At 42.4% G+C, this 18,384-nt stretch overlaps 1 protein-coding gene across 1 annotated transcript in view; it reads right to left on the bottom strand.

Moving 5' to 3' along the window:
• Positions 1-15,500, bottom strand: part of ARID3B (AT-rich interaction domain 3B) — a 110,120-nt gene extending 94,620 nt beyond the window's left edge. Inside the window, exon 1 of the transcript XR_008956103.1 lies at positions 15,262-15,500. The gene's annotated coding sequence lies outside the window, so the exon portion shown is untranslated. The remainder of the gene's footprint in view (positions 1-15,261) is intronic.
• Positions 15,501-18,384: the final 2,884 nt, after the last annotated feature.

Genomic DNA, 18,384 nt, shown 5'->3' with positions numbered 1-18,384 from the left:
TTTATACTACAAAGCAGTACAGATGAAGGAACTACAGCTGTTCAAACAACTGGGGAAAATCTCATTAACATAATGTTGAACAAAAGAAGCCAGACCAAAAGACGATATATGGTATGATTCCATTCAGAAGAAGTTCAAGAGCAGGCAAAACCTAAATTTTGGTGTTAGAAGTCAAGATAATGGTTATCTTTGGAGGACGAGGTGGGTAATGACTGGAAAGGAGGTACTCCCGAGGTGTTGTGAATGTTCTGGTTTTTTATCTGGGTGGTGATTATACGTATGTGTGCACTTAGGGAAAAGTTTATCAAGTTGTACACTTATAATTTGTACAGTCTCCTTGGCTGGGCTCACGGACGTGGCTAGAGGTTCAGCAGACACTCGCTCTCTGGGCTGGCCTCTGCTAGGGTAATTCAGGAGATCAGCTCTGCCATATGTGCCTGTCACCCACCACGAGCCAGCCCAGGCGTGGTCTCACCGTGACAGCAGAGATGCACGAAGGGTAGCTCCCGATGTTCGAGTCCATATCAAGCCATCATAGCTGCTAACATTCCACTGGCCAAAGCGAGCCAAATGGTGGAAACTAGAGTCAAGGGGCGGGCAAGTTACTCTTCTCATGCTGGGCAGGCATTGATCGCACAGTTTCGTGGTAAAGGGCACGGACACAGGGAGGATGATGAATACAAGCTCCCACAGTGTGGGAATAAGAAACCCGAAGCTAATGACAGTACAGTGAAACACATACAATAATTGAGAAGTACAGGGTGCTTTAAGGGCACAGAAAAGGGAACATTTCATGTTTTATCTCATACTCAAATTATTCATGAAAAAATTTATGCATGGACATATCCCTTCCAGACTATGAACTTCTTGTATGTGCTTCGTTTTCACATTTTCCCCCAGCTGCTGGCGTAACGCCTTGCATAAAATAGGCACTTGAACATTTGTGAAATTAATGTTCCGCCATAAAGGTAGTCCTATTTATTTCAGGCTCCATAGGAAGGAAGAGACCCACATACATACCAATACCTATCTTTATATTTTATAGTCATTTCAGTGAGCTCATAATCTCTATTCATAGAAGAGTTTCCTGTCAAGTGAAGGGTTGGAGGAGTTCCAGCCCACTGACTGATGGGTGGGATCATTCAAATTTTGATGTGTTCCTTTTTTTGGATGGGTGCTTGGTGATGGGGGTCTTCTTCATTTTGAAAAATTATGGTAAAATAGGGGCGCCTGGGTGGCACAGTTGGTTAAGTGTCTGAGTCTTGGTTTTGGTTCAGGTCGTGATCTCAGGGTTGTGGAATCAAGCCCCGCCTGGGACTCTGCACTCAGCAAGGACTCTGCTTGGGATGCTCTCTCCCTCTCCCCTCTACACCAAGCATGCACACCCTCCACCTCTCTCCCTCTCAGATAAATAAATAAATATTTAAAAATATTGTGGTAAAATATATATAACATGAAATTTACCATCTTAACTTTGTAAAAAAGATTTTATTTATCCATTTTAGAGAAAGAGAGTATGTGTGCATGTGGGGGGGGGTGTGAGAAGGGTCAGAGGGAGACAGGGAGAGACTCTCAAGTAGATTCCATGCTGAGTGCGGAGCCTGGAACTCAGATCACAACCTGAGCCGAAATCAAGAGTTAGACACCTCACTACCTGCGCCACCCAGCAGCCCCATGTTAACGTTTTTAAGGGTGCAGCTCAGCAGCATGAAGTACGTTCTTATTATTGTTCAACCACCACCACCATCCACCCTAGAACTTTACCTTCCCAACTGAAACTCTATACCCATTAAACAATAGCTCTCCGTTCCCCCTGCCCCCCAACCTCCCAGCCCCTGGCAACCACCATTTTACTTTTTATCTACACGAATGTGACCATTTTGGGTACCTCATATAAGTGGAATCATACAGTCTTTTTGTGACCAGATTATTTCACCAGCATAATGTCCTCTAGGTTCATCCATGTTGTAGCATATGTCAGAATTTCCTTCCTTTTTAAGGCTGAATAATATTCCATTGTATGTATATACCACGTTTTGTTTAGCCATTCATCTGTTGACGGGCACTTGGGTTGCTTTACCTTTGCTTATTGTGAAGTGATGTGGTCCTTTTACATGCAAAACAAATTCCACCTAGGAATGGGAACCAGGGCACTATGTACACGCTCCACCCAGCTTGCTAATAGCCATGTTCTCTTGTGGACCTGCCCCATCCAACATGCCCTGGGCAGGAATTTTCCAAACAGCTACAAACCAGTGCATACCTTGTTAACACCACGTACCCCACACCCACATTCTCTTGCCTGATCCAACATGTACCCCTTAGCAGGAGTCCACCCAAAGCAGAGCCACAAGCGGGGCAGTGTGTAAGCCACCTCAACGGGTCAGCAGCCCACCAGAGTGACTCCTGCCCAGGGGAAGGGCGAAGACAACCATACAACAGTTTAACTGCAGCCTTAGCAGTGGGCTGGGGGCAGATATCTGGTCTGACTGCAGGCCTCACACTCCAGTGAAAGATTTTCAGGGGACAACACAGGGAAAGTGCCCCGAAGTTTGGTGCTAATGCATTTCTGGCAAACACTTGCTCTGACTCAACTCAACCCCAGGGTGTCCCCAGACTGGCCCACTAACAACACAGGGACCAAGCCCTGCTCAGAGCAGGCAAAGAGAACCATTGCAGACATTTGGACCAAAGGCAAAGGTGGCTCAACCACAAGAGTAGGGCACACACAACACATGTAGGAGACACCCCAAAAGTGCCGGGTTCTGGTAAACGGGGGATATTGCACTATGGGGTACCAAAGAACCTCTTCTTCATAAGGCTACTACTTGCAAGAGGAGACGTAGCGGACTTTCCTAACACTTAGAAACAGACACAGAGAGTTAGAGAGAATGAGGAGACAGAGGAATATGTCCTAAATGAAAGAACAGGACAAAATTGCAGTAAGAGAGCAAAACAGAGATAAGTAATATGCCTGATAGGGAATTTAATATAATGGTCATAAAGATACTCACTGGACTTGAGAAAAGATTGAAGGACCTCAGTGAGACCCTCAATAAAGAGATAGAAAAAATGAAAAAGAACCAATTAGAGGGATGCCTGGGTGACTCAGTCATTAAGCATCTGCCTTTGTCTCTAAACCCGGCATCAGCATCGGCATCGGGCTGCCTGCTCAGCGGGAGCCTGCTTCTTCCTCTGCCTGCTACTCCCCTGGTCATGCTTGCTCTCTCTCTCTCCCTCTCTCTGTCAAATAAATAAATAGAACCTTAAAAAAAGAGAGAGAGAGAACCAATCAGAGATGAAGAACTCAATAACTGATATTTACAATACACAAGATGGAAGAGCTAGTAGATTAGAAGAAGCAGAACAGAATAGAGGACAGAATAATGGAAAACAAGCCAAATGGGAGAAAGAAAAAGAATAATAAAAAATGAAAACAGATTAAGGGAACTCAGAGACACCACCATGCATAATAGCATTTGCATTATAGGGATCCCAGAAGGAGAAGAAAGAGAAAAGCAGGCAGAAAATGTATTTGAAGAAATTATAGCTGAAAACTTCCTGAATCAGGGCAAGGAAACAGACATCCAGATCCAGGAGGCACTGAGAGCCCCCAACAAAATTAACCCAAGGAGGTCCACGCCAAGACACATAGCAATTAAAATGGCAAAAAAATGGTAATAAATAGAGAATTTTAAAAGCAGCAAGAAAAAAAGAAAACAGTTATGTAAAAGGGAAACCCCATAAGGTTATAGTTGAGTTTTCAACAGAAACTTTGCAGACCAGAAGGAAGTGGAATGATATATTCAAAATGCTGAAAGAAAAAAAACCCCTGCAACCAAGAATCTCTATACAGCAAGGCTATCATTCAGAATAGAAGGAGATAAAGAGTTTCCCAGACACACAAAAGTTAAAGGAATTCATGACCACTAAGCCAACCTTATAAGAAATGTTAAAGGGGATTCTTTGAGTGGAAAGGAGAGATGATAAGTAGGGGGGAGAAAAGTAGGAAGCATGAAAGCAGTAAAATTAAGTATATCTACAAAATTCAGTCAAGAAATTCACAAAATAAAAGGATCTAAAGTATGGCATCATATACCCAAAACATGGTGGGGACAGGAGTAAAAGTTTAGTGCTTTTGATGAGGTTGTGGGATATAGGTGAGGTTCAGTGGGGTGGAGTCCGGAGCCAACGACCAAGAAAGAATTCTTGAGACGCCTTTGGTGCAAAATTGGTGGTTTATTAAAGCACGGGGACAGGACCCGTGGGCAGAAAGAGCTGCTGCCCCGGGGTTGTGAGGGGTGGCTGATTGTATACCATGGGGTTGGGGCAGGTAAGGAAAAAGGGAGGTTGAGAAAGTACTTTCATATGTTAAAGAAGACTCGCAGGACACTGGAGGCCTTGCTATTGTCAAGTTAAGGTTGTTGACCATCTAGAAGGTGTTAACAGTAAGGTAGTTGGGAGCTTCCAGGGAGAATGTTACTTTCCTCCTATCACATGTCCTTGTCAATGGGCTGCAGGTTTAAAAGAAGTTCCATTTTATTTACATGTCCTTCTGCCTCAGCCTCCCTCAATTTTATGGAGAGAATTGGTAATGTTAGGGCTCCAGGAAACCAAATTATGGGTCTCTGGAAGTTAGGCTATTGATAAGAAAGCTTCTTCCTTGTAAATAACTAGGACATGTGTAAACTGAGGGAGACTCAGGTCTTGCAGGATTGCGATCTCTGTTAGTTAACCATTTGTTTTTCTTTTCCTTAGCTTTTGGGCAGCCAGGGGTGCCTGAGGAATGCCACGCACATCCCATGGGGGGGGGGTGTTGCCGGGTGTCAGCCTCTGCCCCCGTCCTCAGCTTGCCCTCTGTTCCCTCATCACTTTTAGAATGGGTTCAAACTTAAGCAACCATCAACTTAATATAGACTGCTATATGCATAAGATGCTATACTTAAATCTAATGGTAACCACAAATTAAGAACTGGCAATAGATATGCAAAAAATAGCGAAAGGAATCCAAGTACGTCACTAAAGAAATCCAACAAACTGCGAGAGAAGAGAGTAAGAGAAGAGAGCAACAGAGAGGAACTAGAAAAACAACCACAAAACAAGTACCAAAATAGCAATAAGTACATACCTACCAATAATTACTTTGAATGTAAATGGACTCAATGCTCATTGAAAGATATAGGGTGATGGAATGGATGAAAAAGCAAAGCCCATTATATGCTGCCTACGAGGGTGCCTGGGTGGCTCAGTCTGTTGAGCACCTGCCTTTGGCTCAGGTCATGATCCCAGGGTCCTGGGATCGAGTCCCACATCAGGCTCCCTGCTCAGCAAGGAGTCTGCTTCTCCTTCTCTCTCTGTCCCTTCTACCTGCTCATGCTCTCTCTCTCTTGCTCACTCTCTCTCTCAAATAAGTAAATAAATAAAATATTTTTTTTTAAAGATTTTATTTATTTATTCAACAGAGAGAGAGACAGCCAGCGAGAGAGGGAACACAAGCAGGGGGAGTGGGAGAGGAAGAAGCAGGCTCATAGTAGAGGAGCCTGATGTGGGGCTCGATCCCAGAACGCCGGGATCACGCCCTGAGCCGAAGGCAGACGCTTAACCGCTGTGCCACCCAGGCGCCCCTAAATAAAATATTTTTAAACATACATGCTGCTTACTAGAGACTTATTTCAGACCTAAAGACACCTGCAGATTGAAAGTGAAGGGATGGAAAAGCATTTAACATGCAAACAGAAGTGAAAAGAAAGCCAAGGTAGCAATACTTATGCCAGACAAAATAGACTTTAAAATGACTGTAATGAGACAAAGAAGGACACTATGTAATCATAAAGGGAACAATCCAACAAGAGGACAACAATTATAGGGGGAGGAGTTAAGATGGCGGAAGAGTAGGAGACCCTAATTTAATCTGGTCCCTGGAATTCAGCCAGAGAGTTATCAAATCTTTCCGAATACCTGTGAAATTAACTGGAGAAAAAAATTTGCCGCAATTCTACAATTCTGCACGGTAGGAGTTGCAGAGATATAAATCTGAAACAATATATCAGAAGATAAACCACGGGGGGAGGGAGCCTTCATAAGCCAGGTTCCAGAAAGTATTATAAGCAGCATGCAAAATCCAACTTTTAGAAGTTTGCCTGAAAGGTGCTCAGGGGGCGATGTGGGGTGGAATCCCAGGTGGGACAGTGTGATCTCCGGATCCCTGGGGTCACAAAAAGAATGGGGGTGCCTGAGTGCGCAGAGTCCCCAAGCGTCAGAGCGGGGAAGCCATCTGCAAACAGTGAACCTAGGCACCAACTTTCCACTCCGTGTTGCCATAAACTGCTAACCGAGGCAGTGTGGGGTGACTGCTCTCCAAGCAGAAGCCCAGCAAGAGGCAGCACTGCAGCGAAACCCCCCTCCCTCTTCTGGGAGGAAGAGCACAGGTGTGGGCCACAGGAGTCTGCAGGGTTTGGACACTAGAAGCAGGATGTGTGACTGAAATAGAAGCGCTGGGTCACAGGCTAGGTGAACACAGAGTGCTGACGGAAGCCAGGGAGATAAGAGTGATTGACTGCTTTTCGGTGAGGGCTCACTGGAGAGGGGGGGCTGCAGATCGGGGTGCCACCATTTTCATCCCCCACCCCCCCCAACTGGTGCTGAAAGCCTTCAGGGAGCAAAACAGCCACATAGTGCGATCTGAGGGAGTCACTTACACTGAGCCTGGCATCCTGGCAAGGGGTGTGCAGTTCCACCCTGGGAAAGATACCTGCGAATCAGCGCAACAGGTCCCTCCCCCAGAAGACCAGCAGAAACATCAGCTAATATCAAATTTACTGATCAAAGAGATTTGCAAAACTTCAGCTCTTGGGGAAAACAGTATATAGCATTCATGGTTTTTTTCTTATTATTTTTTAGTCTTTCAGTTTTATGTTTTTTCCTTTTCAGCTATTTTCTTATTTTATCAATTCTTTTTTAAGTCTTTTTTTAAATTTTCATTTTTACATTTACATTTTATATATATTTTTTTCATTTTTGGCTCCCTTACATTGTATTTAATTTTATTTTTGTGTAAGTTTTTCTTGTTCTCCTATTTTGGGATCTAGTTTCTTCTAACAAACAGACCAAAATACACCCAGAATCTAGTTTATTGTTCTGTTCTACTTCTTGTTTGATTTCTCTCTCTCTCTCTCTTTTTTTTTTTGGGGGGGGGGGTTTCTGTTTCTTCTGATTTGTTTAGTGTATATTTTTCCGGTGTCTTGTTGTTATTTTTGTATTTTCTCTCTCTTTCATCTCTTCTTTTCTGGACATAATGATGAGATGGAAAAATTCACCCCAAAAGAGAGAACAGGAGGCAGTACTCACTGCCAGGGATTCAATCAATATGGATACAAGTAAGATGCAGGAATTAGAATTCAAAACAATGATTATAAAATACTAGCTGGGCTTGAAAAAAGCATAGAAGACACTAGAGAATCCATTACTGGAGAAAGAAAAGATTTAAAATATAATCAGGTTGAAATCAAAAGGCTATTACTGAGATGCAATAAAAAATGGAGGCTCTAACTGCTAGGATAGCAGAAGACAGAGTCAGTGATATAGAAGACAAAATGATGGAGAATAAGGAAGTAGAGAAAAAGAGAGATAAAAAACTACTGGATCACGAAGGGAGGATTCAAGAGATCAGCGATACCATAATCAGTGAAACGATATTAGAATAATTTGGGTCCCAGAAGAAGGAAGAGAGAAAGAAGTTTTTTTTTTTTTTAAAGATTTTATTTACTTATTTGACAGATAGAGAGACAGTGAGAGAGGGAACACAAGCAGGGGGAGTGGGAGAGGGAGAAGCAGGTTTCCTACTGAGAAGGGAGCCAGACGCAGGGCTCGATCCTAGGACCCTGAGCTCATGACCTGAGCCGAAGACAGATGCTCAACAACTGAGCCATTCAGGTGCCCCGAGAGAGAAGGTTTATTTGAACAAATTACAGCTGAGAACTTCCCTAATCTGGGGAAGGAAACAGGCATTCAAGTCCAGGAGGCACAGAGAACCCTCCTCAAAATCAACAAAAATAGGCCACACCTCAACATATAATAGTGAAGCTTGCAAATTTCAGAGATAAAGAGAAAATCCTGAAGGCAGCTCGGGACAAGAGCTATAACCTATAAAGGTAGAAACATTAGGCTGGCAGCAGACCTGTCCACAGAGACCTGGCAGGCCAGAATTGACTGGCATGATATATTCAGGGTGCTAAATGAGAAAAATATGCAGCCAAGATACTTTATTCAGCAAGGCTGCCATTCAGAATGAAAGGAGAGATAAAGAGCTTCCAGAACAAACAGAAACCAAAAGAATTTGTGATCACTAAACCAGCCATGCAAGAAATATTAAGGGGAGGGGGCATCTGGGTGGCTCAGTCTGGTCAAGAGTCTGCCTTCAGCTCAGGTCATGACCCCAAGGTCCTGAGATCCAGACCCGCAAGGGGCTCCCTGCTCAGCAGGGAACCTGCTTCTCCCTCTCCTTCTGCCCCTCCCCCCACTCATGCTTTCTCTTGTGTGCTCTCTCTCAAATAAATAAATAAATAAGATCTTAAAAAAAAAAGAAATATTAAAGGGGATCCTTTGAGTGAAGAGAGAGTTCAAAAGTAACAAAGACCAGAAAGGAACAGAAATAATATACAGACACAGTGACTTTACAGGAAATACAATGGCACTAATTTGCTATCTTTCAATAATTACTCTGAATGTAAATGGACTAAATGCTCCAATCAGAAGACACATGGTATCAGACTGGATAAAAACACAAGACCCATCGATATGCTGTCTAGAAGAGACTCATTTTAGACCAAAAGACACCTCCAGATTGAAAGTGAGGGGGTGGACAACCATTTATCACACTAATGGACATCAAAAGAAAGCTGGGGTGGCAATCCTTATATCAGACAAATTAGATTTTAGACCAAAGACTGTAATAAGAGATGAAGAAGGACCCTATATCATAATAAAAGGGTCTATCCAATAAGAAGATCTAACAATTGTAGATATTTATTCCTCTAACTTGGGAGCAGCCAATTATATAAACCAATTAATAACAAAATTAAGGAAACACATTGATAACAATCCAATAATAGCAGGGGACTTTAACACCCCACTCACAGCAATGGACAGATCACCTAAGCAGAAGATCAACAAGGAAACAAGGGCTTTGAATGACACACTGGACAAGATGGACCTCATAGATATATTCAGAGCATTTCATCCTGAAGCAATAGAATACACATTCTTCTCGAGTGCACATGGAACATTCTCCAGAACAGATCATATACTGGGTCACGAATCAGGTCTCAACTGGTACCAAAAGACTGGAATTATTCTCTGCATATTTTTAGACCACAGTGCTTTAAAACTGAAACTCAGTCACAAGAGAAAATTTGGAAGGAATACAAATACATGGAGGCTAAAGAGCATCCTACTAAAGAACGAATGTGTCAACTAGGAAATTAAAGAAGAATTTAAACAATCCATGGAAACAAATGAAAACACAACTCCTCAGAACCTTTGGGATGCAGCGAAGGTGGTCCTAAGAGGGAAGTATATTGCAATACAAACCTTTCTCAAGAAACAAGAAAAGTCTCAAATACACAACCTAACAAAGGAGCTGGAGAAAGAATAGCAAATAAAGCCTAAATCCAGCAGGAGAGGAGAAATAATAAAGATTAGAGCAGAAATCAATGAAATAGAAACCAAAAGAACAGTAGAACAGATCAACAAAACTAGGAGATGGTTCTTTGAGAGAATTAATAAGATCAATAAACACCTAACAAGACTTATCAAAAATAAAAGAGAAAGGACCCAAAGAAATAAAATCATAAATGAAAGAGGAGAGATTACAACCAACACCGAAGATATACAAACAATTGTAAGAACATATTTTGAGCAACTACATGCCAACAAATTAGGCAATCTGGAAGAAACAGATGCATTCCTAGGAACATATAAACTACCAAAACTGAAACAGGAAGAAATAGAAAACCAGAACAGACCCATAACCAGCAAAGAAATTGAAGCAGTAATTAGAAATCTCCCAACAAACAAGAGTCCAGGACCAGATTGCCTCCCAGCAGAATTCTACCAAACATTTAAAGAAGAATTAATACTTATTCTTCTGAAGCTGTTTCAAAAAATAGAAATCAAAGGAAAACTTTCAAACTCATTTTATGAGGCCAGCATTACTTCGATCCCCAAACCAAAGACCCCACAAAAAGGAGAATTACAGACCAACATCTCTGAAGAACATGGATGCAAAAATTCTCACCAAGATACTAGAGGGAGCATACCTCAATATCATAAGACATGATACATCACATCAACAAGAGAAAGGATAAAAACCAGATGATTGTTTCAATAGATGCAGAAAAAGCGTTTGACAAAGTACAACAACCATTCATGATAAAAACCCTCAACAAAGCAGGTTTAGAGGGAACATACCTCAACATAATAAAGGCATATATGAAAAATCCACAGCTAATACCATCCTCAATGGGCAAAATCTGACAGCTTTTCCTCTGTGGTCAGGAATAAGACAGGGATGTCCACTTTCACGACTTGTATTCAACATAGTACTAGAAGTCCCAGCCTCAGCAATCAAACAATGGAAAGAAATAAGAGGCACCCAAATTGACAAGGAAGAAGTAAAACTTTTACTATTTGCAGATGACATGATACTATATACATAGAAAACCTGAAAGACTTCACCAAAAACTACTAGAACTGATAAATGAGTTCAATAAAGTTGCAGGCTACAAAATCAGTATACAGAAGTACATTGCATTTCTATACACTAATAATGAAGTAGCAGAAAGAGAAACTAAGAAAACAACCCTATTTAAAATTGCACCCAAAATAATAAAATATTTTGGAATGAACTTAACCAAGGAGGTGAGAGACCTATACTCTGCAAACTATAAAACACTGATGAGAGAAATTGAAGAGGACACAAACAAATGGGAAGATATTCCATGCTCATGAGTTAGAAGAACAAATATTGATAAAATGTCCATACTACCGAAAGCAATCTACAGATTGAATGCAATCCCTATCAAAATACCAACAGCATTTTCCACCAAACTAGGACAAACAATCCTAAAATTTGTATGGAACCACAAAAGACCCTGAATAGTCAAAGCGATCTTGAAAAAGAACAAAACTGGAGGCATCACAATCCCGGATTTCAAGAGATACTACAAAGCTTCAGTAATCAAAACAGTATGGTCCTGGCACAAAAACAGACACATATATCAGTGGAACAGAATAAAGAGCCCAGAAACAAACCCATGATTTGTTTATATGGTCAATTAATATTCTATAAAGGAGGCAAGAATACACAATGGGAAAAAGATCGTTTCTTCAACAAATGGTGCTGGGAAAACTGGACAGCTACACGGAAAAGAATGAAACTGGACCACTTTCTTACACCATTCACAAAAATAAATTCAAAATGGATTAAAGACCTAAATGTGAGACCTCAAACCATGAAAATCCTAGAAGAGAGCACAGGCAGTAATGTCCCTGACATCGGCTGTCACATTTTTCTAGATATGTCTCCTGGGGCAAGGGAAACAAAAGCAAAAATAAACTATTGGAACACCAAAATAAAAAGCTTCTGCACAGCAAAGGAAACAATCAACAAATCTGAAAGACAATCTACTTAATGGAAGAAGATATTTGCAAATGACATAGCCAATAAGGGGCCAGTATCCAAAATAAATAAAGAACAATTCAACACCCAAACTCACAAATAATCCAAGTAAAAATGGGTAAAAGACATATGTATGGCCAAGAGACATAGGATGGGGCGCCTGGGTGGCACAGCAGTTAAACGTCTGCCTTCGGCTCAGGGCGTGATCCCGGCGTTACGGGATCGAGCCCCACATCAGGCTCCTCCGCTATGAGCCTGCTTCTTCCTCTCCCACTCCCCCTGCTTGTGTTCCCTCTCTCGCTGGCTGTCTCTATCTCTATCAAATAAATAAATAAAATCTTAAAAAAAAAAAAGAGAGAGACATAGGAAAAGACGCTCAACATCACTAATTACAGGGAAATGTAAATCAAAAGCATAATGAAATATCACCTCACACCTGTCAGAATGACTAAAATCAACAACATGAGAAACAACAGGTGTTGGCGAGACTGTGGAGAAAGAGGAACCCTCGTGCACTGTTGATGCGAATGCAAACTGGTGCAGCCACTGTGGAAGACCGTATGGCGCTTCCTCAAAAGATTAAAAATAGAACTATCCTATGATTCAGTAATTCCACTACTGGGTATGTACCCAAAGAATACAGAAACACTAATTCAAAAAGACATATGCACCCCTACGTTTATGGTAGCATTATTTACAATAGCCGAATAATGGAAGTAGCCCAAGTGTCTAACAACAGATGAAGGGATAAAGAAGATGTGGTAAATATATACGATGGATATTACTCCGCCATAAAAAAAAGAATGAAATCTTGCCATTTGCAACAATGTGGATGGAGCTAGAGAGTATTATGCTAAATGAAATAAGTCAGTCAGAGAAAGGCAAATACTATATGAATTCACTCACATGTGGAATTGAAGAAACAAAACAAATGAACAAAAAAAGAGACAAACCCAAAAATAGACTCTTAACTATAGAGAACAAGTGATGGTTACCAGGAGAGAGATGGGTGGAGGGAGGGGTGAAACAGGTGATGGCGATTAGAGTACACTTATCATGATGAGAACTGGGTAATGTATAGAATGGTTGAACTGCTCTATTGTACACCTGAAACTAACATAACACTGTATGTTAACCATACTGGAATTAAAATTTTAAAAAGAACTACTTTTCTGAGGGGATAAATCTGCCCAGGAACTTAGGAACAGGATAAGACCTTAGCCCTAGGAACAATCTCCAGAGTGTGGCAAGCACCATGATTTCAAAACTAGGCTTATGGGGAGAAGGTCGTAAGTAGACTGACATAGGATATTTCTAAAGGTTGGTTCTAGCTTCCCTTTATGTTTGTTTATGTCTGCTTTCGCTGATTCTGGGAGCTTCACAGCACCATTCCAATATATTCCCTTTCTGCTAAGGTTAACCAGAGTTAAGTGTTTGTTGTTTGTAACTCATAACACTGACCGGTGTACTACAGTGACATCTTTTGTCATTATTTTAAGACAAATTAAAACTTTAATGTAGTTCATTTTTTAAGTCTATCCAATAGCCAGGGACTAAAGAAAGATAATACTCATTGTTGAAAAGGATGTGAAGAGTTAGGTGCTGATGGGTTTTAACCTGGAACACTGTTTAAGGATTAGAAGTTTGGAGAGAAGGATTCTGGAAGATGATGGTGGTGACATAGCTTTTTTCCCCTGTTTTTTCTTCAAAAAAAATTTTTTTTAAGATGTCATTTTTTTAAGTAATCTCTACACCCAATATCGGGCTGGAATCACAACCCTGAGATCGAGAGTCCCATGCTTCACTGACTCAGCCAGCCAGGTGTCCCCTGTTTTTTAATTGTTATAAAAAGCACATAAAATTCTAAGCATTTGAAGTCTGCGGTATTAAGTACAGTCACATTGCAACGCACCATTATCCGTCTCCAGAATTCTTTTCATCCTGCAAAACTGAAACTCTATGACCACCAGACAGTAACTCCCCAATCTCCCCTCCCCCAGACCCTAGCAACCACCCTTATACTTTTTGTCTCTATGATATTAACTACTCTGGGTATTTCATATAAGTGAAATCATATATTTATCTTTTTTTCTAGCCAGAAAAAAGGATAAGATAATGGGGGGCAGGCTTTTTAATCTCTCTGGATCCCCAATTAAAAACAAAGCAACTGGGGTCAAACCCAAAACCCAAGGACAGTATTTATAAAAACTAGGTGCTATGAACTGTTTGCCCCCCAATTTATACATTGAACCCTAAACTTCAATATGACATTATCTGGAGATAGAGCTTTTAGGAAGTAATTAAAGTTAAACGAAGTCATGAGTCCCTAATACAATAAGCTGGGTGGCCTTATAAGAGAGAGAGATCTCTCTCCTTCTCTCTCTCTCCATGAACATACACAAGTGAAAGGCCAGGTGAGGACACCGCAGCCATCTACAAACCAGAAAGTGAGTCCTCCTAGAAACCAAATCCTGCTAGACTTTGATCTTGGACTTTCCAGAACTGTGAGAAATACATTTCTATTGTATAAGCTACTCAGTCTGTGGTATTTTTTCATGGCAGCATTACGAGAATTATATACGAGGTGATGGTATTTCCATGAACTCCAAAATACAAGCTGGTGAGGACAAACTGTTGGTAACTGCAAACTCGCAGGGTATTAGCATCTGTGCAGAAAGAAGCAGAAGGAAGTAAGGAGGCATGTCACAGATCTGAGAATAGGAATTCGTATAAATAGTCAACAGATAGGCACTGAAAAGCCTAACCATTTTGACAACAGCGGCTGAAACGAAGGTTTTTTCGTCCATTCCAACGGTGGGTAAAGGCAAAGGGTCCGCTTTAGGTCTGAAGGGACTGGAGCAGTCTAGTCAGTATGGACCCTAAAACTACGTGACAGGGCTTCCTTCCAAGTAGGGCCTCACACGTGGGAAGAGAAGGCAGCGGGGATGACATGCAAATTCAAGAGGCTGGCACACAAGGGTGAGGCGTGGAGGGCTTTTCAAAAACCACACTAACCAACTCGGCCTCATTTACAGGCCGGGTGGAGCCAGTGAAAGCTCCTGAGCTGGACAGCAGAGTGAGGAGGTAGCTAGGTGGGGAAGATGAAGGAACCGAGAAGACAACCTGTCCCTGGGTCCTGCTTCTGTTCCCCTCACTGTCCACCAGGGCCACGGGGTTTAGAGAAAACCACAGGAGCTTGAACCTTGTCCCCCTGGATGGCTTCATGACCCTGGACAAGTTCCAGAAATGACAGTCGTCTCCCAGGCTCACGTGAGGAGCAAAGGAAACAGTGCAGCAGACAGCTGGTGCACGGAAACATGCAAGCAAACGCCCTCGGTCGAGGGAAGGGCCCTCTCCCTCCGCTGCGGTTCCCGGCTGGGGGCAGACTTGGAGCGACTTAGCCGGGGCTCCGGCCCCCGCCGCTCGCTCACCGCAGCGTTACAGCCAGCTCCGGCTTGCCTGCGCGCACACTCCCACACCCACCCACACGCTCCCCGCGGGGACAGCCCGGGCCCCGCAGAGCCGCGCACGCACTCCGTCCGGGGCCCGCACACTCCGCACCCGCCCCGCGCGGCGCCACCTACCTTTCCAGACAGCGGAGATGCGGGGTCCGCTCTTCGGGTGGCCTTGGGTGGCGGCGGCCGTCCAAAGCAGGCGCAGCAGCCGCAGCGGGAGCCGGGAGGCAAGGAGCAAAGTCTGAGCGAGGCGCCTGTGAGCAGAGGTGGTGACATCCCGAGGACCTGGAGCAAGAGGAGCCAGCCGCCCAGCCCCCGCGATCTCCGCGCGGAGAGGCGGAGTCAAACGCCTGACCTCACCCCGCCCCTCGCACCCCCCTCGCCGCGAGTGAGCGGTGCCAACGGCCCCGGGCCACCTTCGCCGCCACCCAGCCGGCCGGGGCCAAGACAGACTTGTGGTCTTCTGTGATCGATGGCAGGCCCTGTCCCCTCTGAGCCTCACTCACCCCCACCGCATGAAAGGGTTGACCTAGAAGCTGGGGGGTCTTAACAAACCAGCAGACAGGTCTAGTACCAGGTAACCTCACTAATGGCCAGCTAAGTGGTTTGGATCCTGAAAGTTGTTTCTCAGAGGACAGGCTGCCTTGAGTGGACATCACTTCCTCTGAGCCGATAAGCAGGAGCAAGATGCTTTCCCTTCAGGAGGCGGGCAGAGGGCAGGGGTCAGCACCCCATCTTTACTCTGCTGTGAGAAAACAGAAGTTTTTTTAAAAAAAATTTTATTTACTTGAGGGAGAGAGCACGAGCACACAAACGGGGAAAGGCAGAGAGAGAGGGAGCAGCAGACTCCCTGCTGAGCAGGGAGCACGAAGTGTGGCTCCATCCCAGGACCCTGGGATCATGACCTGAGCAGAAGCCAGATGCTTAACTGACTGAGCCACTCAGGCGCCCCAACAGGGGGTTTTCATCTTGGCCTGACTCCCTCCCCTCTCCCTGCTCCTCCCTTCCCCAACCAGCAGCCTTCTGGGCTGCCTCCCCCCAGCCAGCTGGTGTTTACTCAGAAAATCCAAACTCATTTCCATGTGAGTGGAGGGGGATATAATTAAGAAGGCCCCTTTTATTTTGTTGAGGTAGTTTCCTTCTATTGCTAGTTTGTTAAGTGTCTTTATCTTAGAAGAGTGTCAGATTTTGTCAGTGTTTTTTCTGTATTGAAATGCTCATGTGGTTTTTCCCCCTTTTGTTGACGTGGTATAAATGACATTAATAAATTTTTCTATGTTGAACTATCTTTGCATTGCAGGAATAAATCCCACTTGGTCATGGTGTATAATCCTTTTAATATGCTACTGAATTGTTTGCTAGTGTTTTGTTGAGGATTTTTGCATCAATGCTCATAAGGCATATTGGTCTGTAGTTTTCTTGTAGTGTCTTTGGTTTTTTTTTTTTTTTTTTTTTTTAAGATTTTATCTATTTATTTGACAGACTAAGAGACAACCAGCAAGAGAGGGAACACAAGCACGGGGAGTGGGAGAGGAAGAAGCAGGCTCCTGGCGGAGGAGCCTGATGTGGGGCTCGATCCCAGAACGCCAGGATCACGCCCTGAGCTGAAGGCAGACACTTAACGATTGAGCCACCCAGGCGCCCCTGTCTTTGGTTTTGATAACAGTATAATGTTGCCCTTGTAAACTGAGTTGGGAAGTGTTACCTCCCCTTCGGTTTTTTGGAAAAGTTTGAGAAGGATTGGTATTAGTTCTTTAAATGTTTGGTAGAATTCACCAATGAAGCCAGAAAGTTCAGGGCTTTTCTTTTTTGGTTTGTTTGTTTTTTAAGCAAAGTGTGTTACTCAAAATTTCTCCACATGACCTAGTTGTCAGATATTGAGAGATTTGTGATTACTGATTCAGTCTCCTTACTAGTTATAGTTCTAATTCAGATCTATTTCTTCATGATTTAGTCTTGGTAGGTTTTGTGTTTCTAGGAATTTGTTCTTTTCATCAATGTTATCCAATTTGTTAGCATACAATTGTTCGCAGTACTCTCTTACAGTCTTTTTATTTCTGTAGAGTCAGTGGTAATGTCCCAACTTTCATTGCTGATTTGAGTAATTTGTCTTCTCTTTTTTTCAGTCCATCTAGCTAAAAGCTTGTCAATTTTGTTGATTGTTTCAAGGAACCAACCTCTGGTTCCACTGATATTTCTCTTCTGTATTTCGTTTCTCTCTGCTCTCATCTTTGTTATTTCCTTCCTTCTGCTAGCTTTGGGTTTAGTTTGTTCTTCTTTTTCTAGTCCTTAAGTTGTAAAGTAGGCTGCTGATTGGAGACCTTTCTTGCCTTTTAACATAAGTGTTCATAGCTATACATAATAAACAACAGAAAAGAAAGTCAAATCTCATACAAGATTATTATAAGAAAAAGAGAATAAGGAGAAGAATTCTATCCCTAAAGACAGTGAAAGCATACCAATGGGATACGAGCAAGAGACAGATATAAATGACAACCACCTACTTCAAAATGAACTAAAAGATCTTTCTTTCTTTTTTTCTTTTCTTTTTCTTTTTTTTTTAAGTAGGCTCCACACCCAGAGTGGAGCCCAACATGGGGCTTGAACTCACAACCCTGAGATCAAGTTCTGAACTGAAATCAAGAGTCAGTTGCCCAACTGACTGAACCACTCTGGCATCCCAAAATGAACTAAAAGATCTTAAGAAAAAGCACAGCATCAATTAGAACTAGGAAAGCTCAGAAATGAGGTGACAGAACTCAGGAAGGAACATTATAAATAAAAGAAAAAAAAAACCCAATACAAAATAGAGTCTAAACCAAAAGGGATGCAAGAAGGAATAAATACAACAGATAATACTGTGAGAGAAATATAAGGAGGAAAGGAGGAACATCTTAAAAATCAAAAAGAAAGATATAAAAAGATTGGAGAAAAAGCAACAAATATTGAAGAAAGACAAAAAAGATTCAACATATGAATAACAAGAGTCTCCTTAAGAAGCAAATCAGAGCAAGAGAACAGGACTATTTTAAAACTTGTAATTCAAAAAAGCTATCTTGAAATAAAAAAAAAAATTGATACTACATTTTAAAAGATCTTACCACATGCCTGAGAAGACTGACCTAGAACAAGCGACACCAAGACATCGTCTGGTAAAATCACAGGACCTTACAGAAAAAGAGAATTATTATTTTTTAAAATTTTATCTTATTTTTATTAGAGAGTGAATGCATCTGCACGTGCGTGTTAAGG

The sequence above is a fragment of the Ursus arctos genome, unplaced genomic scaffold (genome assembly GCF_023065955.2).
Source record: "Ursus arctos isolate Adak ecotype North America unplaced genomic scaffold, UrsArc2.0 scaffold_28, whole genome shotgun sequence".
Lineage (NCBI taxonomy): Eukaryota > Metazoa > Chordata > Mammalia > Carnivora > Ursidae > Ursus > Ursus arctos.
The sequence above is the reverse complement of the archived record's forward strand: the minus strand, read 5'-3'. Positions and strand labels throughout refer to the sequence as shown.